The following is a 23,986-nucleotide window of genomic DNA, read 5'->3' on the forward strand; positions in this document are numbered from 1 at the left end:
AGGTAACTTACTGAGGCACAGAGAAGTTAAGTGACCTGCCCAAGGTCACAGAGCACACAAGAGGCCCCTGCTCCATCCACTAGGTCGTGCCCCATCTCAGTTTTAGCCTCAGACTACCCTGTGAGGTAGGAAGAGATGGGGATAATTATCCTTGTACATTCCAAGTGCTTAGTACAGTGCTCTGCAGATAGTGAGCGCTCAATAAATGCTATTGAATGAATCCTTATTTTCTAGATGAAGAAACTAAGGCCCAGAGAGGTCAGTGATTTGCCTGAGGTCACACAGCGATAGTGTACTACAAGGTGCCTAACTGGGGAGGAGGAAGGGGAGAGGAAGGAAGAGGGAGAGAGAAAAAGAGAAAGAGAGATGCTGTGTGACCTTGGGCAAGTCACTTAACTTCTCTGAGCCTCAGTTCCTTCATTTGCAAAATGGGGATTGTGCGAGAGTGAACCCTACGTGGGACAGGGACTGTGTCCAATCTGATTAAGTTGTATCTCCCCCACTGCTTAGAACAGTGCTTGGTATATAATAAGTGCTTAACGAGTACCATAATCATCGTTAGCATTATTTCATCAAAAGAAAGCTGAAAAGTGGGGAATCTTCTTGCTCATTTCAGGCTGCAAATCTGACAAGCGAATGAGCCTGAGACCTTCAGAATCTTTTTAGATCTTCTTACAAAACAGGATCTTTTGGTAGTGGTCATCGATATGGATGAAGCTCCAGTTTTGAAGTTTTGGAGGAGTCTAGTTACACTTCAAATTCCAAACGCCCTGATCCGTTCTTCTCTGGGCCACTGGCAATGGCTTTGCAACTTGCTGAAGGGTTTCTCACAATGTCAGTGACAAACAAGGTAGAAGGATGCTGTCTACTTGCCGAAGGCAGATAAAAAAAACTCGCTGGCTCCTACTTCTCTAGATTTGTGGTATTGGCATCTTTGGGCAAAAAGACAGCTTTTTTCTGGAGGTGTGGAAACGTGACATCTAACCTGGCATGGGCGAGGAAGTCATCAGTCGTGTGCTAACTCTATTGTACTGTACTCTCCCAAGACCTTAGTACAGTGCTCTGCACATAGAAAACGCTCAATAAATATCACTGCTCGATTGACTGATCAGACCCTATCCGGGATTTCTTCTCCACCGCTTCTTCCCCGCTGCTTTCAAACATGCCCACGTCTCCCCTATCCTAAAAAAACCCTCCCTTGGCCCCACGGCTCCCTCCAGTTAGCGCCCCATCTCCCTCCTACCCTTCCTCTCCAAACTCCTTGAGTTAGTCGTTCTCTCTTGTTGTCTCAAATTCCTCTCCTCCCATTCTCTCCTTGACCCCCTCCAATCTGGCTTCCGTCCTCTTCATTCCCCAGAAACCGCCCTCTTAAAGGGCACCAGTGATCTCCTCCTTGCCAAATCCAACGGCCTCTAATGCATCCTAATCCTCCTCGCCCTCTCAGTGCCTTCGACGCTGTCGACCAGCCCCCACTCCTGGAAACGTTCTCCAACCTCGGCGTCACTGACACTGTCCTCTCCTGGTTCTCTTATGTCTCTGGCTGCTCATTCTCAGTCTGTTTCGTGGGCTCCTCCTCTGCCTCCCACCCCCTAACTGTGGGGGTCCCTCATGGTTCAAGTTCTGGGTCCCCTTCTATTCTCCATCCACTCCCTCGGAGAACTCATTCGCTCCCGTGGCTTCAACGACCACCTCTATGTGGATGATACCCGAATCTCCATCTCCAGCCCTGATCTCTCTCCCTCTCTGCAGTCTCGCATTTCCTCCTGCCTTCGAGACATCTCTACTTGGATGTCCTTCCGTCACCCCAAGCTTAACACGTCCAAACCAGAACTCCTTATCTTCCCATCCAAACCCCGTCCTTCTCAGTTTCCCACCACCACCTTTCCCGTCTCACAAGCCTGTAACCTTGGCATTAACCTTGACTCCTCTCTGTCATTCAATTCACCTGTTTAACCCATCACCAAATCCCGTCGGTCCCACCTTCACAAGATCGCTAAAACCCGCCCTTTCCTCTCCATCCGATCGGCTACCACGTTAATGCAATCCCTCATCCTACCTGGATTACTGCATCAGCCTCCTCGCTGACCTCCCTGCCTCCTGTTTCTCCCCACTCCCATCTATACCTCACTCTGCCGTCCGGATCATTTCTCTACAAAAACGTGCAGGATATGTCACCCGCCCCCCGGGCTCGGAAACCTCCAGCGGTTGCCCAACCACCTCCTCATCACTGGCTCGAAAGCATTCCTTCACCCTGTCCCCTCCTACCTCACCTCGCTTCTCTCCTTCTACAACCCAGCAGCCGGCACACTCTGCTCTTCTAGTGCTAACCTTCACACTGTGCCTCCATCTCACCTGTCTCGCCGCCGACCCCTAGCCCTCGTCCTGCCTCTGGCCAGGAACGCCCTCCCTCCTCAAATCCGACAGACAGTGACTCGCCCCTGCCTCAAAGCCTTATGGAAGGCCCGTCTCCTCCAAGAGGCCTTCCCAGACTAAGCCCCACTTTTCCTCATCTCCCACTCCCTTCTGCGTCACCCTGACTTCCTCCCTTTGCTCTTCCCCCCTCCCAGCCCCACAGCACTTACGTCCGTATCTGTAATTGTATTTATCTGTATTGATGACTGTCTCCCCGGCAAGACCGTAAGTTCGTTGTGGGCAGGGAATTGTGTCTGTTTATTGTTGTACTGTACTTTCCCAAACGCTTAGCACAGCACGCGGTAAGCGCTCAGTAAATACGGCTGAACGAATGAGTTTCCAGGCTGTTAGGAATTTCTGGAGCCAGAGTTGGAGGGATTCGGGCCCATTCTGATGCCCTACAAGGGGGCAAGGTTTCTGAGGTTTCCCTCTGCCGGGACTAGGCCAGAGTTCACCTTATCTTTAAGAAGAGCTTGAACCAGGGTGGTGATAGTAGACGTGGAGTGGGTGGGGAGAATCCAGGAAATACGGTGAATGAATCACCAGCAGCGCCACCTAGTGGACGGAGCACGCACCTTGGAGTCAGGACCTGGGTTCTAATCTCGCCTCTGCCACCTGTCTGCTGCGTGACCTTGGGCAAGTCACTTCACTGGGCCTCAGTCACCTCATCTGGAAATCGGGGATTAGGTCCGTGAGCCTCCTGGAGGGACGTGGACCGTGCCCAGAAGCGGCGTGATCTAGCGGAGGGAGTACGGGCCTGGGAGTGGGAGGACCAGCCCCCCCAGGCTCTGGCAACTCCTCCGCCAATTGCTGTGTGACCTGGGTCAAGTCACTTGACTTCTCGGTGCCTCCCCTGTAAAATGGGGATTCGATACCTGCCCTCCCTCCTACTTGAGACCGTGAGCCTCCATGCAGGCCAGGGACGGTGTCCGACCTAATTAACCTGTACCTGCCCCAGGGCTTAGAATAATAAAAATAATAGTAATGATGGTATCGGTTAAGCGTTTACTATGTGCCGGGCACTGTTCTAAGCGCTGGGGTAGATACAAGGTAATCAGGTTGTCCCACGTGAGCCTCACAGTTTAATCCCCATTTTACAGATGAGGTGACTGAGGGCCAGAGAAGTTAAGTGACTGGCCCAAGGTCACACAGCAGACAAGTGGCAGAGCCGGCATTAGAGTCCACGTCCAATGACTCCCAAGGCACTTTCCACCAAGCCACGCCGCTTCTCGTGTTTGGCACACAGTAAGTGCTTAACAAAAGCTTAGAAGAAAAAGGACGTAGAGACGAGCAACGTGGACGGCGAAAGACAGAAAGGGGTCGGAGACGGCGCCAAGGACGTAAAATTTCTGGGACGGGGACGATAGTGGTATAATCAACTGTGATGGAAAAATCGGTGGGGCTGTGGGGAGTAGGTTTAGGAGAGAAAATGTTCGGCTTAAGCCGTACCGAGTTTAAGGTACCTGAGGGCCATCCTCTAGACCGTAAGCTCGCCGTGGGTAGGGAATGTGTCTGTCGTATTTTTGGGTTGTATTTTCCCAAGCGCTTAGAACAGGGCTCTGCCCACAGTAAACCCTCAATAAATACGACCGATTGATTGATCCAGGTGGAACTGTACCAGAAGCAGGAAGAAAGTGGAATTCACAGCAGTCAGGCCTAGAAATGTTGATGTGGGAGTCATCCATTCAGAAGCGGTGGTTGATTATGCCATTTCGACTCACATTTAACTCCCTTAACACGGAGGGGTTTTTTATGGTTTTTGTTAAACGCTTACTATGTGTCAAGCGGCGTACTGAGCGCTGGGGTTGATACAAAGTACTCAGGTTGGACACGATCCCTGTCCCACGTGGGGCTCGGTCATACCCCCCATTTTCCAGATGGGAGGTAACTGAGGCCCAGAGAAGTGAAGTGACTGCACAAAGTCACACAGCAGACAAGTGGTGGTGTAAGGATTAGAACCCAGGACCTTTGACTCTCGGGCCCGGGCTCTCTCCACTGGGCCACGCTACTTCTCGGCAGCATTTGTCGTTTTGCTCCGGAATTCGTTTAAGATCCCTTTCCCCACCCACTGCTCTTTTAGTAGGTTGATACTCAGGGCATTATTTATTAAAATATCAATTAGTCATTTGTAATTTCTCTCTTTTTAAAGGGCTGCATCTTGGGACACTACATTATTGCATAGCGACAGTTCCTCCAAAAGCAATCAGGGCGGCATTAAAATGATATTTTCAGAACGCCTCATAATCCTCCTGACATTCATTCCCAAAGACTGCTGTTTGTTATTTTACTTGGTCTTCACCACTCAAAATGTGAATTTCTTGGGATAAGGGTGAGCCCGTCACTGGGCAGGGATTGTCTCTATTGCCGATTAGACATTCCGAGTGCTCAGTACAGTGCTCTGCACATAGTAAGCGCTCAATAAGTACTATTGAATGAAGGAATGAATTTATTTTACTTCTGTTTTGTGTCTGCAAATGCTTGATACAGATGCCCAGTTAATGCTCTCCGTAATAGTGGCCTGGTATTGTACTCTCGCAAACACTTAATTCGGCTTAGACCGTAAGCCCGTCAAAGGGCAGGGACTGTCTCTATCTGTTACCGATTTGTACATTCCAAGCGCTTAGTCCAGTGCTCTGCACACAGTAAGCGCTCAATAAATACTATTGAATGAATGAATGAATGCTTTGCAGATTTGGCCCTCCAACAACAGTCATTCATTCATTTATTCATTCAATCGTCTTTACTGAGTGCTGTGTGCAGAGCGCTGTACTAAGCGTTTGGAAACTACAATTCGGCAACAGAGACAATCCCTACCCAACGGTGGGCTCACAGTCTAGAAGCGGGGAGACAGACAAAACAAAACAAAACAAGTAGACAAGCATCAGTAGCATCAATAGAATTATAAATACATACACATCATTAATAAAATAAATAGAATAATAATTATTGACCAACTGCTGGGTGTAGAGGCACCTGAAAGGTCCTTTGGTTTTCACATCTCTCCCCTCTTTGAGAGCATCTAATGGTTACCCACTGGGAAGCTTTCATTCATTCGATTGTATTTATTAAGCGCTTACGGTGTGCAAAGCACTGTACGAAGTGTATGGGAGAGTACGCTGGAACAACAAACAGGCACATTCCCTGCTCACAGTCTAGAGGGAGTACGGCCTAGTAGAAAGGGCAGGGTTCTGAGAGTCAGAGGACCTGGGTTCTAATCCCAGCTCTGCCCCTTACTTACTGTGTGACCTTGGACAAGTCATTTATCTTCTCTGGGCCTCAGTTGCAAAATGGGGATTCGATACTTGTTGTCCCTCCTACTTTAGATTGGGAGCCCCGGGTGGGACCTGGTGGTCCATCTATCTACCTCAGCGCTTGCACAGAGTAAGCACTTCACAGATTCCACCATTATTAGCAGGCCCAAACTCTTGACCATTTCTCTGAAGCCCCTCTACTGGCTATTGATCTGCCTAAAGAACCCGGGCTCGGGAGTCAGAGGATGTGGGTTCCAATCCCGGCTCTGCCACTTGTAATGATAATAATAATAATAATGTTGGTATTTGTTAAGCGCTTACTATGTGCCGAGCACTGTTCTAAGCACTGGGGTAGACACAGGGGAATCAGGTTGTCCCACGTGGGGCTCACAGTCTTAATCCCCATTTTACAGATGAGGTAACGGAGGCACAGAGAAGTTAAGTGACTTGCCCACAGTCACAGCTGACAAGTGGCAGAGCTGGGAATCAAACTCATGACCTCTGACTCCAAAGTCCGGGCTCTTTCCACTGAGCCACGCTGCTTCTTGCTTGTCTGCTGTGTGACTTTGGGCAAGCCACTTCACTTCTCTGTGCCTCAGTGACCTCATCTGTAAAATGACTATTAAGACTGCGAGTCCCACGTGGGACAACCTGATGACCCTGTATCTACCCCAGTGCTTAGAGCAGTGCTTGGCACATAGTCAGTGCTTAACAAATACCATAATTATCATTCTTCTTCTCCTTCACCTACAATTGCCTAATCCATACGCCTCTCAAGCAAACCTCTGCCGTCCCTCGCTCTCTCCTCTCTCACCTCCAGCCTCTTGCTCCTGTTCATTCATTCATTCATTCATTCAATAGTATTTACTGAGCGCTTACTATGTGCAGAGCACCGTACTAAGCGCTTGGAATGTACAATTTGGCAACAGATAGAGACAATCTCTGCCCAGTGATGGGCTCACAGTCTTCTTCCCCTTTAAATCCAGCAGATCACGCTCACCCCATCTTCAAGTCCTTCTGAAATCCCAGCTTCTTCAGGAGGCATTCCTTGATTAATTTCTTCTCCCAGGTTGAACCTTCAATCAATCAACTGTGTTTATCGAGCCCTTACTGTGTGCAGAACGCTGTCTGAAGAGCTTGGGAGAGTACAACAGAGTTGGTAAACATTCCCCGCCCACAGTGACCCGTCTAAAGGGGGAGATAGACATTAATATAAATAAATGAATTACAAATAATGATAAGGGTACTTGTTAAGAGCTTCCTATGTGCCAGGCACTGTATTAAGTGCTGGATATGTGCAGAAGGGCTGGGAGCGGGGATGAATAAAGGGAGTAAGTCAGGGTGATGCAGAAGGAAGTGGGAGAAGAGGAAAGGGGGGCTTAGTCAAGGAAGGCCTGTTGGAGGAGATGGGCCTTCAATAAGGCTTTGAAGGTAGGGAGAGTCATCGTCTGTGGGATTTGAGGAGGGAGGGCCTGCCGGGCCAGAGGCAGGGCGTGGGCAAGAGGTCGGCGGCGAGAGAGACAAGATCGAGGTCCAGTGAGTAGGTTGACATTAGAGGAGTGAAGCGTGCGGGCTGGGGGAGAGTAGGAGAACTTAAGTTCTCAGCATTCACACACTCACTGATACCCACAGCGCTAGCTGCATAGAAGTTCCCACAGTCTACTTGACAGTTTGAACCCTTATTTATTCACTTATCCGTCTCTCCGTTCCCATTGTCTCTACTTCAACCTAACTGTAATAATTTTGCATTTGTCCTCCTGTCAGATTCTAACTTTAAGCGCAGAGATCACGGATTTTACCACCCCTGAACTCTCTCTCAAGTGGTGGCTACTGAGCTTTATAACTACTGTTGCTGTCGGTAATGATGACGGGTGGATCTCCACTTTGACTCATTAAATCAAGGACCTCTTTGCTTTTCTGTTGACTCCAAACAGTTGGCGTCTAGTTATGTTAATTCCCTTTTCAGTAAGTCTGCTTCACATCATCATGACCTACATACAACTATTATATTTCAGTCAGTTAATGCCGATTTAGGATACTTAGCTATTAAATACTGATACGCGTTCCTATACCGGCATCTTGGTTCTCTAGTTATCCGATGAAAAAGATAACGGTGCATTCCGCTTCTTGATCCATAAGACCTTCGGGAAATGTCCCCCATTGTATCTGGAGATCATTCCCCCTGCCTGTAATTTGTTTTACTGTCTGTCTAGGTCCCCAGGTAGATTGTGAGTTTGGTGGCAAGGATTTTACCTATTAATTCTATTGTACTCTCCCCAGGAACTTAGTTCAGCATTCTAGACCGTAAACGCCCCTCCTAGCCTGGAAGATGGTTACGGGCGGGAAACGTGTCTACTAATTCTGTCGTAGTGCACCCTCCCAAGTATTGCACAGAGTAAGCGCTCAATAAATATATCACTGATTGATTAATTGATTGTTCTGCGCAGAGCAAAGCACGCAATAAATAATCATTAGTTGATGAATCTACTGCCCAAATAGATGGCTGCCTCTGGCTCCTCCATCCAGGTTTGCAGCATGAGGTATCTGTTAACGACTGGGGTACGCGCTACGTGCCAGACACTGAATTAAATGCAGGAGCTGAGCTGAGATAATTAGTCCCTTTCCCACATGGAACTCCCCATTTTACAGAAAAGGAAACTGAGGCCCAGAGAGGTAGAGCGACTTGCCCAAGGTCACACAGCAGAGCCGGAATTAGAACTCCAGGTCCACGGACTTCCAAGGCTTATGCGCCTTCTGCTAGGCCCCCCGCTTCTCGTGTGTGTGAGCGTTGAAGTTCCCAGTGTGTGTGCCCCGGGCTCTCAGTACCTCAAGATCCTGCGCTGAGGAGTTTGTCTTGGGAGATCCGGGAAATTTTTCCATCACTTTCTGCCCATTAGCTGACCGCCTCCTGCCTGTGATCATCCACTGGAGACAGATCCTTAAGAGTTAGCGGGGTTTCAGAAAGGCAAAAGGCAACTGTTTGGGCCACCCTGTTGTTCTGCTCTCTGCTCGGGGCACATCTCATGTCCAAGTGTCCAGTGCAGAGCTCACCTCCTCCAGGAGGCCTTCCCAGACTGAACCCTCCCTTTCCCTCTGCTCCTCCTTCCTTCCCCATCGCCCCGACTCCCTCTCCCTGCTCTTTCCCCTTCCCCTCCCCATGGCACTTGTGCATATTTGTACATATTATTACTCTTATTTATTTTGTTAATGATGTGTACATATCTATGATTCTCTTTATCTTGATGATATTGACGCCAGACTACTTGTTTTGTTCTGTCGTCCGGCTCCCGTTCAGACCGTGAGCCCGTCGTCGGGCAGGGATTGTCTCCATCTGTTGCCGAATTGTACATTCCAAGCGCTTAGTGGAGCGCTCTGCACACAGTAAGCGCTCAATAAATACGATTGTATGAATGAGCCCGATCTCCTTGAAAGTCCTCGGTTCAGTCGCGCAGGTACTCTTCTATTTGGATGACTGTGCTCTGGAACCACACCCTCAGAGTCATGCAGATGACTCTGTACTAGACGAGGTCCCAGATAAGAATGTCCTGGTAAAGCCAGTCCAGTAGCAACCAAACATATCACACCTTCGCTGAGCGAGACATGCAAAGAGAACGGTAAACAGCAGGACACCCAAAGAGCTGCTCTCCAGCCATCGGGTATCGGGATGACTATAAATAGGGTGGTCATAATAATAATAATGATAAGGATGATGGTATTTGTTAAGCGCTTACTACGCGCCAAGCCCTGTTCTAAGAGCTGGGGTAGATGCAAGGTCATCAGGTTGTCCCGCGTGGGGCTCCCAGTCTTCATCCCCATTTTATAGATGAGGTAACTGAGGCCCAGAGAAGTGAAATGACTCGCCCAAAGTCACACAGCTGACAAAGTGGTGGAGCCGGGATTAGAACCCATGACCTTCTGACTCCCAATCCTGGGCTCTTTCCACTAAGTCACTTCACTTCTCTGTGCCTCAGTTCCCTCATCTGCAAAATGGGGATTGTGACCGTGAGCCCCACGGGGGATGGGGACTGTGTGCGACCCGATTTGCCTGAATCCATTCCAGCGCTTAGTACAGTGCCTGGCACAAAGTAAGTGCTTAACAAATACCATTATTATTATTTGGCATATAGTAAGCACTTAACAAATACCATCATTATTATGAATTATTATGATTACTAAGTGCTTGGGAGGGTAGGAGATAATATTTGGTAGGCACGTTTCTTGCCCAGAGCGAGCTTACACACTAGAGGATGAAGACTGGGAGCCCAGTGTGGGACGGGGACTGTGTCCAACCTAATTGCCTTGTAGAACAGTGCCTGGCACAAAGTAAGTGCTTAACAAATACCATCAATATTATTATTACAGTAGCCTGGCACCAAGTACTTAACAAATACCATTATTATTATTATTATTATTACAGTGCCTGGCAGGAGGCTTTCCCAGACTGAGCCCCCTCTTCTCCTCAGCTCCCGCTCCCCTCCTCCCCATCGCCCCGACTCCCTCCCTTTGCTCTACCCCCCTCCCCGCCCCACAGCACTTGTGTATACATGTATATGTTTATTATTCTCTTTATTTTATTAATGATGTGTCTATATATAAGTATAATTCTCTATATTTTTATTAATTATATATATAATTCTATTTATTTAAAATGATGCTACTGATGCCTGTTTACTTGTATTGATGTCTGTCTCCCCTCCTTCTAGACTGTGAGCCTGTTGTGGGCAGGCACTGTCTCTATTTGTTGCTGAATTGTACTTCCCAAGAGTGCTCTGTGCACAGTAAGTGCTCAATAAATACAACTGAATGAATGAAAGTGCTTACCAAATACCATTATTATTATTATGAATATTACAATGCCTGGCACAGAGTAAGTGTATAACAAATACAATTATTATTATCATTATTATTATTACTACAGTGCTTGGCATACAGTAAGCACTTAACAAATACCATTATGATTATTACTGTTAGAGGGCCTGGCACATAGTAAGTGCTTAACAAATACCATTATTATTATTATTATTATTATGGTGGTCTGACACACAGTATACGCTTAACAAACACCATTATTATTATGATTATTATTATGACAGTACCTGGCACGTAGTAAGTGTTTAACAAATACCATTATTATTATTATTATTATTATTACTGTTATTACCATTACATAGTGAGTGCTTAATACCATTATTATTGTAATTACAATTAGTACAGTGCCTGGCACATGGTAAGCATCTAACAAATACAATTATTATTATTATTATTGTTACTATTGTTATCATCACAGTACCTGGCACATAGTAAACACTTAACAAATACCATTATTATCATTATTATTATTACAGTGGCCTGGCACATAGTGAGTGCTAAACAAATATCATTATTATTATAATTATTAGTACAGTGCCTGGCACATAGTAAGCAGGTAACAAATACCATTATTATTACTATTATTATTACAGTACCTGACACATAGTAAGCGCTTAACAAATACCATTATTATTATTATGATTATTACAGTGGCCTGGAACATAGTAAGCGCTTTACATATACCATTACTCTTGTTATCTTTGCAGTACTTGGCACATAGTAAGTGCTTAACAAATACCATTATTATTATAATAATTATAAGTACAGTAGCTGGCACATAATAAGCGCTTAACAAATACCATTATCATTATTATTACAGTGGCCTGGCAAATACTAAGCACTTAACAAAACCATTATTATGATTATTACAGTGGCCTGGCACACAGTGAGCGCTTAACAAACACCATTATTATTAGAATAATTATTAGTACAGTGTCTGGCACATAGTAAGCGCTTAACAAATACCATTATTATTATTATTATTGTTGTTACAGTGGCCTGGCAAATAGTAAGCACTCAACAAAACCATTATTATGATTATTACAGTGGCCTGGCACATAGTGAGTGCTTAACAAATACCATTCTTATTATTATAGTGCCCGGCACATACTAAGCGCTTAACCAATACCATTCTTATTATTCTTATTATTCTTATGACAGTGCCTGGTACATAGTAAGCGCTTAATAAATACCATTATTATGACGTTGATTATGACGGTACCTGGCACATGGTAAGCGCTTAACAAACACCATCATGATGATGATGATGATGATTATGACGGTGGCCGGGCACGTAGGAAGAGCTTAACCAACCCCATCACTTGTATTCATTATTGTTATTATTCTTCAAAAAGCGCTTGGGAGGGTAGAAGGCAAGAGCTGGTAGACGCCTTTCCCGTCCAGAGCGAGCTCAGAGTCTAGAGGAGGATGAATATGACGATGATGTTGTTGTTGTTGTTGAGTGTGAGGGCCCCCTCCCCGGAGGGAGCTGCGGTCCCTTTAAATGCCGGCCCCCCCCCCCCCGACCCCGGCCGAGGCCACGCCCCCCGTCGTCCGGCAGCGCCGTTTCCAGGCCCCCTCGAGGGGCGGGGCCCGCAGAGAGGAGGAAGGGGCGGGGCTACCCCGGCTCCGGCCAATCGCAGCGCGCCGCGGCCCGAGGCCCCGCCCCCTCGGCCTCGGCCGGTAATAATCAGTAGGCGGCGGGGGGGGGGAGGGGGCGCGCGCGCGTCACCGCCCGGCGCCGACCAATCGGCGCGCGGGGCGTCACGGCCCGAACAGCCAAACAGAAAAGTTTAATCAACAGCCGAGCGGGGGGCCGGCGGCGGGGCCGGGCGAGAGCGAGCCAGCGGGGGCGCGCGCGCGCGGCGGCCTCCTTCTCCTCCTCCTGCTCCTCCTTCTCACCTGGGTCGGCGGGCCCCACGGAGGGAGCGTGTCCAGGTGAGCCCCTCCCGGCCGGGCCGAGCCCCGGGGACCGTCCGATCCGGGCGGCGGCGGCGGCGGGGCCGAGCAAGGGCTCGGTGGTGGTGGGTGGGTGGGTGCGTGGGGGGGGGGGCCCGGGAGCGCTCCCTGGCGGCGGGGGCGGGGAGGGGCGGGGCGGCGGGGGCGCGCCCACGGAGGCGAAGGCGAGCAAGGTGAAAGGGAGGGGCGACGTACTCGGGGAGGGGAAGGCCGGCGGGGGGGGACGTAATGACGTCAGGGGGCGGGACGTCGGGGGGAGGGGCGTGCGCCGTGGGGGAGGTGGGGGAGGTGGGGGAAGGGGGGAGGGGCGCGCGCGGGGCCGGGGGAGCCTTGTGGGAAGGGAGCACCGTCAGGGGGGCATTGTGGGAGGGGAGCACTCTGAGAGGGGCATTGTGGGAAGGGAGCATTGTGAGGGGGGGCATTGTGGGAAGGGAGCACTGTCGGGGGCATTGTGGGAAGGGAGCACTGTGAGGGGGCATTGTGGGAAGGGAGCACTGTGAGGGGCATTTGGGAAGGGAGCATTGTGAGGGAGGCACTGTGGGAAGGGAGCACTGTGAGGGGGCATTGTGGGAAGGGAGCACTTTGAGGGGCATTGTGGGAAGGGAGCACTGTGAGGGGCATTGTGGGGAGGGAGCACTCTGAGAGGGGCATTGTGGGAAGGGAGCACTGTGAAGGCAGCACTGGGGCCAGACAGAGAAGCACTGAGCCAGGGTGAGGGGGAGCATTGTGTGGGGAGGAGCGCTGTGAGGGGAACCTTGTGTGAGGGAAACATTGTTGGAGCACTGCATGAGGGAAATGTTGGCGGAAGGGAGCGCTGTGAGGTGGAAAAGTTGTGGGAAGGGAGCACTGGGCCAGGGGAGCACTGAGCCAGGGTGAGGGGAGCATTGGGGGGAGCATTGTGTGTGGGGGGAAACACTGTGAGGGGAGCACTGTGGGAAGGGACCCTGAGGGGAGCATCTTGGCAGTGGAGCACTATGGGAGGGAAGCCATGTCAGAAAAGAGCGCTGTAGGAGGGGAGCCTTGGAGGAAAGGAGCACTGTAGGAAGGGAGCATCGTGTGTGGGGGAGCACCATTTGTGGGGGAGCACCGTGGAAGGGGAGAACACTGAGGGCAGCACTGTGAGAGAATCACCTTGAGGGGAGCCCTGTAGGAGGGGAGCACTGTATGAGGGAAACATGGGAAGAGAGCACTGTGAGGGGAGCACTGTGTTAGGACCTTGGGGTGTGGGAATGAACCAAGAGGGTATTTTTGGTGCTATTTTTTGAGGATGTGGGTAGTGCATTCTCGTCAACGTGTGTCCTTCCTTCTCTTAGGGTTTTATTGAGGCTTTTTTTTAGGTAGTATTTGGGTTTTTTTGTGTTTTTTTTTTTTAAATCATATTTGTTAAGTGCTTAGTATGTGCCAAGCACTGTTCTAAGCGCTGGGGTGGTTACAAGCTAATCAGATTGGACACAGTCCCTGTCCCACATGGGGCTCAGAATCGTAATCCCCATTTTACAGAGGAGGGAACTGAGACCCAGAGAAGGGAAGTGACTTGCCCAAGGTCACACAGCAGACAAGTGGCAGAGCTAGGATTAGAACCCGTGACCTTCCAACTCCCAGGACTGAATTCTAGCCACTAGGTCGTGCCGCCTCTCGATTCGTTGAGTGTTTACTATGTGCCAGGCACTGTGCTAAGCGCTGGAGGTTGCTACTTATTTTGTACCAGCTACTCAGAGAACAACCCTGCTTATTTTGTGTAGAGTCAGAAGGTTAGGGGTTCTAATCCCGGCTCCGCCACTTATCTGCTGTGTGACCTTGGGGAAGCCACTTCACTTCTCTGGGCCTCAGTTCCCTCATGAGTAAAATGGTGCTTAAAACTGGGAGCTCCATATGGGACAGGGACTGGGTCCAACCCGGTTTATTTGTATCCACCCCCACGTTTAGTAGTGTGTCTGGCACATAATAAGCGCTTAACAAATACCGTAATTATTATTATTACTTATTTTCTCCCAGCATTTCAGCCTTTCCGTGGTCACTATTTGGTATAGTGGACAGAGCACGGTCTGGGAATCAAAAGGTCATGGGTTCTAATTCCGGCCCCGCCCCTTGCCTGCTGTATGGCCTTAGGCAAGTCACTTCACTTCTCTGGGCCTCAGTTACCTCATCTGTAAAATGGGAATTAAAATTGCGCCCCATGCGGGTCAGGGACTGTGTCCAACCCGATTTGCTTTGTATCCACCCCAGTGCTTAGTACAGTGTCTGGCACATAATAAGCACTTAAATACCATTATTATTATTACTTTCTATCGACTTTTCAGAGAATAGTCTTTCCATGGTCACTATTTGGTGAGGTGGATAGAGCACGGGCCTGGGTGTCTGAAGGTCACTGGTTCTAATCCTGGCTCCACCGCTTGTCAGCTGTGCGGCTTTGGGCAAATTGCTTCACTTCTCTGTGCTTCAGTTACCTCATCTGTAAAATGGGGATTAAAATTGTGAGTCCCATGCGGGACATGGACTGGGTCCAACCCGATTTGCTCGTATCCACCCCAGCGCTCAGTACAGTGCCTGGCACATAGCGCTTAACAAATACCACAATTATACTTTGAACAGTCGAAGCCCTACTCTATTTCTCTTAGCCAAAACAAAAAGTAAATAGAGCAATCTGGAAACTTTCAAGAGTTTTCTTTGTTATGGAGGCGAGGTACCCATGTTAGGATTTCCCCAGTGTGAGTTTAGTGTTTTGCTTTGTTTTTATTCCTTTTGGCCATAATTTGGGAAGGTGGCCATCGACTTGCAGTGCACAAGGTCATCACTTTTCAGATAAAACCAGTCTTCAACGTGTTACGCCGTTTTTGCCGCTTAATGGAGCAAGCTGATCCCAATCGTGTTTTGAAACGATTTAGCCCCAATATTTAACACCCATTTTCCTGGCGGTTACTTGATGTCGGTGGCGTCGCCTGCGAATACCAGAAACTTGTGCGAAAGCATCGAATATACTAGCGGAAGTTTTGCACAGTTCCCCCGGCACCGTCTTTTCCCTGCCCGTCACGTTTCCACTGGGTCACGGACTTGGAGCGAGCAAGTAGCTTGTAAAGTTCACGCAGAGATTGTTTTATGTGGTTGAAACGATGTTTTTTCCTAGATATTTTGTGTTTCTAGGTGTTTCTTCAGTTAGAAACATTCACCGCCCCAATGGAGTCGCTGGGGTTGGATCCCAGGTCCGCCGTCTACCCTGGACGGGGCGGCTTAGCGAAATCACAGCTCCTCTGTGAGAAGATTCCAGACTTGCCATCTATTTGGTGACTGACTCATAGGGGACCATTGTTTAGCGCTCGTGCGAGATAAACTGAAGGAGAGTCAGTGATTTCTCTCCAAAGCCCACTCAGAAGAGTTGTCGGTTGAGCTGTGGGGCAGCAGAGTTGGAAGAACGTGGCACCGGGATTCACAGGCCCTGAGTTCTAGTCCTCATTCTGCCCCGGGTTCGGGCTGCGGCGGGAGGACCTCCGGCAACTTCTCCGTGCTTCTCTTTCCCTTGGGGGAGGACAGGGATAACCTGCTCAGGTCAGGGCCCAGAAGAACCAACCCCCAGAGTCCAGGACGATTAGTTCAGCTGTTACTTGTCCTGCAGAGTGAACGACAAAAGGGGACTGGTCTGGTTGCAGGCATTGTGGTGAATAAAAGGCTGAATAATAATAATGATGATGGCATTTGTTATACGTGCCAAGCACTCTTCTAAGTGCTGGAGTAGATGCAAGATAATCAGGTTGTCCCACATTCATTCATTCATATTTATTGAGAGCTTACTGTTTTCAGAGCACTGTACTAAGCGCTTGGAAAGCACATTTTAGCAACAGACAGAGACGATCCCTACCCAGCGATGGGCTCACAGTCTAGATGGGGCTCATGGTCTTAAATCTTCATTTCACAGATGAGGCAACTGAGGGACAGAGAAGTTAAGTGTCTTGCCCAAGGTCACACGGCTGATAAGTGGTGGATCCAGGATTAGAACCCATGTCCTCTGACTCCCAAGCCCGGGCTCTTTCCGCTAAGCCACACTGCTTCTCTGAAGAGAAGGGCTGAAGAGGGTAGAAATCTTCTGTCCGAAGAGACACAGAGGCGGAGAAGAGCCCCGATTTACGCTCGTAAAATGGGCGGGGAACATATCTGCCGTTTGTGTTGTATTGGAGACTCTATTCTCCCAAGCGCTTAGTAGAGTACTCTGCACATAGAAAGCACATAAGTACCGTCGACTGAGGAAGGATACAGAAAACCTGGAAGTGTTGGAAGTTAGGGTGCTTTTCTGAGGTGGTCTTGTCTGCCTCCCGGTAGGAGTCACGGAGTCTGTCCTGTTTATTGAAGGCTTACCGTGTGCAGGGCGCTGTACTGAGCGCTCGGAGAGTTCAGCATGACAGTAAAACAGACGCATTCCCTGCCCACAACAAGCTTACGTGCTGGGTATACTGAGCCCTTAATAACGAGAAAAAGAAATGTTTTCTGCCCTTGAGAACCGGCATTTTAATGGGGGAGACAAGCAGACGTAAACTCTGTTAGACTTAACTTCTGTGCCTCTGTTTCCTCATCTGTAAAATGGGGACTTAATGCCTGTTCTTCCTCCTCTTTAGATTGGGCATCTCACGGGGGACCTAATTATCCCCTATCTATCCAAGTGCTTAGTTCAGTGCTTAATCCTCATTTTGCAGATGAGGTAACTGAGGCACAGAGAAGTTACGTGCCTTCACCGAAGTCGCAGATCTATATTACATCTATAATTCTATTTATTTATATTGATGCTATTGATGCCTGTCTACTTGTTTTGTTGCCCGTCTCCACCCTTCTAGATTGTGAGCCCGTTGTTGAGTAGGGATTGTCTTTATCTGCTGCCAAATTGTACTTTCCAAATGCTGGGATTCAGTGCTTGGCACATAGTTAGCACTTAACAAATACCAGAATTATTCAGTGCTACAATACAATTCAGTGCTACAATTCTTAATGCTTAGAACAGCGCTTGATTTGTAAAACAATTAAAAAACAGCTAAACAATTAACAAAGCCGTTAAATATTGAGAAGCAGCGTGGCTCAGTGGAAAGAGCACGGGCTTTGGAGTCAGAGGTCATGAGTTTGAATCCCAGCTCTGCCACTTGTCAGCTGTGTGACTGTGGGCAAGTCACTTAACTTCTCTGTGCCTCAGTTCCCTCATCTGTAAAATGGGGATTAAGACTGTGAGCCCCACGTGGGACATCCTGATTCCCCTGTGTCTACCCCAGTGCTTAGAACAGTGCTCGGCACATAGTAAGCGCTTAACAAATACCAACATTATTATTATTATTATTAAATATCACAATACCATAATAATACAATTGGTAAATGAACAGTATGGAAAAATGAAATGGTGAATATTATAATAATGATGGCATTTAAGTGCTTACTTTGTGCCAAGCACTGTTCTAATAAAGAGATGCAGTGTATACACGTGCTTAGGGTGCTATTGTGGATATGGGGGCTAAATTCGAATTGTAATTGTTGTATTTGTTGAGCAGTTACTATGTGCCAGGCAGTGTACTAAGCGTTGGGGTGAATACAAGCAAATCGGGTTGGATGCGGTCCCTGCCCCATGTGGGGTTCACAATCTCAAGCCCCATTTTGCAAAAGAGGTAATTGAGGCCCAAAGAAGTGAATAGACTCACCCAGGGTCACATGGCACACAAGGGGCAGAGCCGGAATTAGAACCCATGACCTCCTGACTTCCGGGCCTGTCCTCTATCCATTATGCCATGCCGCTCTTCTGCCCGGAAAAACTTCCTTCAAAAAGCACCCAGTTCTTGAAACTGTCATCATTTAGCGATTTTTATATCACGAATGCAGTCAATTTTGTGATACGGGTATCCGTGGCTCAGGTATTGATGGGGAATAAACGGACAGCTCTGACACATTCATTTCTCATCCGTAGATTTCCCCTCCTAATTTGGTTGATTTTCCGAGGCGCCAGCCAGGTCAGCAACTTGGGCCCAGGTTCTTCTCTGCTTTCCCCCTCCTTGCTCAGTCATTCCGGCATATTTATTGAATGCTTACTGTGTGCAGAGCACTGTAGTGAGTGCTTAGGAGAGGACGATATAAGAGAGTTGGTAGAGACATCTCCCGCCTGCTCGCAGACTTGTGACCCCCAGTGTTTAATTTCCACTTGGGTACTCTTTCCAGCGCTTAGCACAGTGCTCTGCATGCACAAAGGCTAATAAATACTATTACTGCATGAGAGAGGGGAGGCGTTGGCCATTTAGGAATTACCCAGGCCATTTAAAGATGGTTTTTACAGCAGCTGAGAGAGGATTCCTAATTCAGCACTTGTGTGTATATGTACTTATTATTCCATTTATTTTATTAATGTTGTGTATTCATATCTATAATTCTATTTATATTGATGCTATTGATACCTGTCTACTTGTTTTGTTGCCCATCTCCCCCCTTCTAGACCGTGAGCTCGTTGTTGGGTAGGGATTATCTCTGTTGCCAGATTGTACTTTCTAAGCGCTTAGTACAGTGCTCTGCACATAGTAAGTGCTCAATAAATACGATTGACTTAATGAATGTCTAATTCAGGAATCCTTGTGGCCTGGAAAATCCTGGGAAACCCTGCTCAGTGGCTTCCCTCAAGCAGCGTGGCCTAGTGGGTAGAGCCCAGGCCTGGGATTCAGGAGGACCTGGGTTCTAATCCCGGATCCTCCACCCGCCCGCACTGCGACCTCGGGCAAGTCACTTCACTTCTTTGGGCCTCAGTGGCCTCGTCTGTGAAATGGGGGTGAAGACCGTGAGCCCCAGGTGGGACAGGGACCGTGTCCAACCCGATTAGCTTGTGTCTACCCCAGCGCTTAGAACAGTGCTTGACACACAGTAGTTAGAGCTCAAGAAATAACGTCCTGAGGAGGAGGGTGAGTCTTCCCCATGCCAGTTTGAGAATCACTGTTGGCGGGAAAGGGCCCTAGCCCCTTCGGCTTTTTACGTCGTAAAGAATCGATTCTGCTCACGTCCCTTTTTCCCCTCATAGGCTGTGGAGAATGCATAGCATCCACCACACTCCTTCTTACTCTGTGTAGGACACTTTGACCGGTCACTGCCAAATATTTTTATAGCTGAATTGTACTTTCCAGTGGCTTAATCCAGTGCTCTGCACATAAAGTGCTCAGTAAATACGACTGAATGAATGAATATAACCAAACAAAACAATTTTGCAGCTTTGACCTCTGTGGATGCTTTTTGTGACCTATTTCAAAGTAAATGTCACTGACTTGAGGGATAACTGGTAGTGTGGTTTAGTGGATAGCGTGCGATTCGGAAGGACCTGGGATTCGGAAGGACCTGGATTCTAATCCTGGCTCTACCACCTGTCTGCTGGATGACCTTGGGCAAGTTACTTCACTGTCTGGGCCGCAGTTCCCTCATCTGTAAAATGGGGATGAAGACCGTGGGTCCCACGTGAGACGGACTGTGTCCTGATTATCTTGTAACTACCCCAGCGCTTAGTACAGTGCCTGCAACATAGTAAGCACTTAAATGCCATTATAAAAAAAAAACAAAAAAAGCTTATTGATCTTCCAACCTGAGCACGTAGTCTCTTGACTGCTGTACAGTAATTCTCATTCTTTCATTCACTCGTATTTATTAAGCCCTTACTGGGGGCTTAGGGTTGATACCGGAGCGGGCAAAGGGGCTCTTGGGATTTTGAGCCCCATGAGGAACAGGACGCTGAGCCTCGATCTCGCTCCCGACCCCTGGCCTACGTCCTGCCTCTGGCTTGGATGATGGTGATGCTGGTGTCTGTTAAGCGCTTAAGCCTAGCACGCTTCTAAGCGCTGGGGTAGATACGGGGTAATCAGGTTGTCTCTCGTGGGGCTTAAGTCGTAATCCCCATTTTACAGGGTATCTGAGGCCCAGAGAAGTGAAGCGACTGGCCCAAAGTCACACAGCTGACAAGTGGCGGAGCCAGGATTAGGACATGCGACCTTTGACTCCCAAGCCCGTGCTCTTTCCACTAAGCTGCGCTGCTTCTCCAACGCCCTCCCTCCTTAAATGTAACAGGCAGTTACTGTTCCCAAACCAGCCTTAGTGAAGGCATATCTCCTCCAAGAGGCCTTCCCAGATTAGCGCCTCCCATTTTCTCTTCTCCAACTCCCTTCTCCTCATCCTGACTCTCTCCCTTTGCTCTTCCCTTCACTCCCAGCCCCACAGCACCTATGTACATCTCTGTCATTTATTTATTTGTATTCCTGTCTCCCTCCTCTAGACTGTGAGCTCCCTGAGAGCAGGGAATGTGTCTGTTGATTGTTGTATTGTACTCTCCCAAGCGCTCAGTACAGTGCTCTGCACACAATAAGCGCTTTGTAAATGATTGAATAATTCCCACCTGTGTCTTCTAAGTGCTTAGGACACAGTAAGTGCTTAGTCAATACTAGCACCCCTCCCCTCTAAACTGTGAGCTCTTCGTGGGCAGGGAATGTGTCTGATGTACTGGACTCTCGCAAGTGCTTAGTACAGTGATTTTGCCCACAGCAAGCCCTCAATAAATACGATTCATAATAATAATTCTCGTGGTGTACTCTGGGACCCTTTGAGTCCAAGGAAAGACCCAAGTGGATTGAGGGGCGTATGGTTATAATCAATCAGTGGTATTTATTGAGTGTTTACACTTGGGACGGAATTCTACTTCTCATCCATCCTCCCTCTTAATCATCGTGGGCTGGGAATGTGGCTGCTAAGTCTGCTGTATTGCACTCTCCCAAGCGCTTAGTACAGTGCTCTGCATATAATAAGCTCTCTGTAAGTACCATTGATCGGTTGATTCCTCATCTGTCCATATTCTTCCTCTCGCAGATTATCTGCCCACCTTATTAGGTTGTAAGATCCTGGGGGCAGCTGTCAAGTGGCCTTTTTGTGCTGCGCGCTCCCAAACGCTCAGTACAGTGCCCAGGAGCCCATGGGCGATGACAGACTCTCTAGTTGAGAGCGGCCGGTGAGCGTCAGTCCTGCCACCCGGGGACCCAGAAGTCGGGAAAGGGAATTGATCACAGCGACAGTGATTTCTGCCGTGCTGCTCGCCCTCTAAATCCGATACCCTCATTTTCCCAATTTTGGACCCAGTTTAGAGACTTCGTCGTTCATAGACGGAATCCCTGGAACTCAAGGAGGCGTATCCGAGACAGGTCGATTACCTCTTGAAGATTCAGAGCCTCGAAACTTAGTGCCGATGCTATTTGTAGTTTCTTTTTTTCCCAAAAGGAAGTGTCAAATTTCCCTGTTCTCCATTTGTGAAATAAGATTTTCATTCTTCTAGCCTTTGATGTTTTGTTTTTTTTTCTTATAATTTTTTGGCTTCCTATTTATGACTCATCAGGAGGTCTCTGACATCGTAGCTGCGGTATGGTGACTGACGTTCGGTTTGGTTACGGGTGTTGAATTTCCTACAATTAATTTACTTTGCGGGTTGTAGCCGGATCGGAACTTGTTTTGGCGAAATGAGTTACCGGCTGGCAACTTCACGTCGGAAGTGTTCGCCCTTTGTGTCTCCTTGTGATCGTGGAAGAATTCCTTGTCGATTTCTCTGCCCGAGTCCCTGTGAACTCTGCATCTGTTGGACCGATTGGTATTTTACTGCATTTTTGCAAGGTGTAATGTTCTTTTGCTAAACCTGATGAACTTTATTTCCGAAGCACAGCGTATGCAAAACCCTGAATTCCTGCAAAACATCTTGGGACTGAAGCTCCGGGTGAAGTGACTCTTTAATTTAGTACATTTAAGCAGCAAAATCGATGGTGTAGTTATCTGGACTTCTTCATTTTCTTTTAAATGGTATGTAAGTGCTTACTATGTGCCAAGCACTGTACCGAGCACTGGGGTTGATCGAGGTAATCAGGTTGGAATCAGTCCCTGTCCCAAGTAAATCTTAATCCCCATTTTCCAGATGAGGTAATTGAGGCCCAGAGAAGTGAAGTGACTTGCCCAAGGTCACACAACAGACAAGTGACGGACCCAGGATCAGAACCCAGATCCTTCTGATTCCCAGGCCTGGGCTCTTTCCACTGAGCCAATATCGCAGCATATTTCTTCTGAATTTGTTGACTAATGAATCTGAATTTTTTTTCTTCTGACTAACTTTATTTCTGCACTACCCAAACTCTTCAGGCCTCCACGTTTGTTCAAAATGGGACGTGGTACTTTCCAAGCACTTAGTACAGTGCTCTGCACACAGTAAGCGCTCAGTAAATACGACTGAATGAACAAGCACGGGCCTGGGATTCCGCAGGTCTTGGGTTCTAATCCTGCCTCAGCCACTTGTCTGCTGCGTGGCCCTGGGCAAGTCTCTTCACTTCTCTGGGCCTCAGTTCAGACTGTAAGCCTGGTTGGGCAGGGGTTGTCTCTATTGCTGCATTGTACTTTGCAAGCGCTTAGTACAGTGATCTGCACACAGTAAGCACTCATTCATTCAATAGTATTTATTGAGTGCTTACCTTGTGCAGAGCACTGTACTAAGCACTTGGGATGTACAGTTCGGCAACAGATAGAGACAATCCCCGCCCAATAACGGGAATTGAGTAAAATGGGGATTAAGGCTATGAGCCCCAAGTGGAACAGGGATTCTGTCCAAACCGATTTGCTTCTATCCACCCCAGTGCTTAGTACAGTGCCTGGCCCATAGTAAGCGCTTAACAAATACTATCATTATTACTACTATTACTCAGAACGTCTTAAAGTGTTCACCCTGGTTGCCAAGTAGTCCTGTACTTGTCCAAAGTTAGCAAGACTATCAATCAATGGTATTTATTAAGTACTTACCGTGCGGAGAACGTTCATTCGCTCATTCAGTTGTATTTACTGAGCACTTACTATGTGCAGAGCACCGTTCTGAGCACTTGGAAAGTACAGTTGGGTACTTTCAGAGCACTGGACTAAGTGGGAAAGTAGAGTATAAGGATGTAACAGACTCATTTCCTGCCCACAACAAAGGAAATCATTGGAATCGTTTTCCTTTAGAATAAAATGCCTGACTTTAAAAAGAAAATCCTTGGTTCCTTGTTTTGGGCGAGAAATCAGTGTTGACTTGTCACCTTTCTCCTCTTGTCTTTGCCCCTAAATGAGGAGCGGAGCAAAGGCAGGAAAAGGTTGAGTCACTGAGGGAGGAGGCTGGTAGCGACTGGGTGACATGGTGCCGGGGCCACCCTTGTTGACGGGCATGGAGCCGGGAAGCTGCCAGTTCTGGGCCCCGGAATTTCAGCTAAATTCCAATTTCACTGAAATTTCACCGGGGGTTCCACTCGTCTGCTCCCTCCTCACATCTGCCAAACTAACTCTCTTCCCCTCGTCAAAGCCCTACTCCTTCAGGAGGCCTTCCCAGACTGAGCCCTCCCTTTCCCTCTGCTCCTTCTCCCCTCCCCATTCCCCCTACTTGCTCCCTCTGCTCTTCCCCCTTCCTCTCCCCCCAGCCCTTGCCTATATTTGTACGTACTTATTATTCTATTTATTTTATT

At 48.3% G+C, this 23,986-nt stretch overlaps 1 protein-coding gene across 7 annotated transcripts in view; it reads left to right on the forward strand.

The window, feature by feature from the left end:
* Positions 1–12,366: 12,366 nt before the first annotated feature.
* Positions 12,367–23,986, forward strand: part of ZFAND6 (zinc finger AN1-type containing 6) — an 86,921-nt gene continuing 75,301 nt past the window's right edge. For 2 of the 7 annotated variants that reach the window (XM_029065546.2, XM_029065543.2), the window contains exon 1: positions 12,367–12,470. The gene's annotated coding sequence lies outside the window, so the exon portion shown is untranslated. Of the gene's footprint in view, positions 12,471–13,177; positions 13,203–23,986 lie in introns of those variants that run through there. The other 5 variants (XM_029065549.2, XM_029065551.2, XM_029065550.2 and 2 more) reach the window with 4 other exon arrangements.

This window comes from Ornithorhynchus anatinus, chromosome 5 (genome assembly GCF_004115215.2).
Source record: "Ornithorhynchus anatinus isolate Pmale09 chromosome 5, mOrnAna1.pri.v4, whole genome shotgun sequence".
Classification (NCBI taxonomy): domain Eukaryota; kingdom Metazoa; phylum Chordata; class Mammalia; order Monotremata; family Ornithorhynchidae; genus Ornithorhynchus; species Ornithorhynchus anatinus.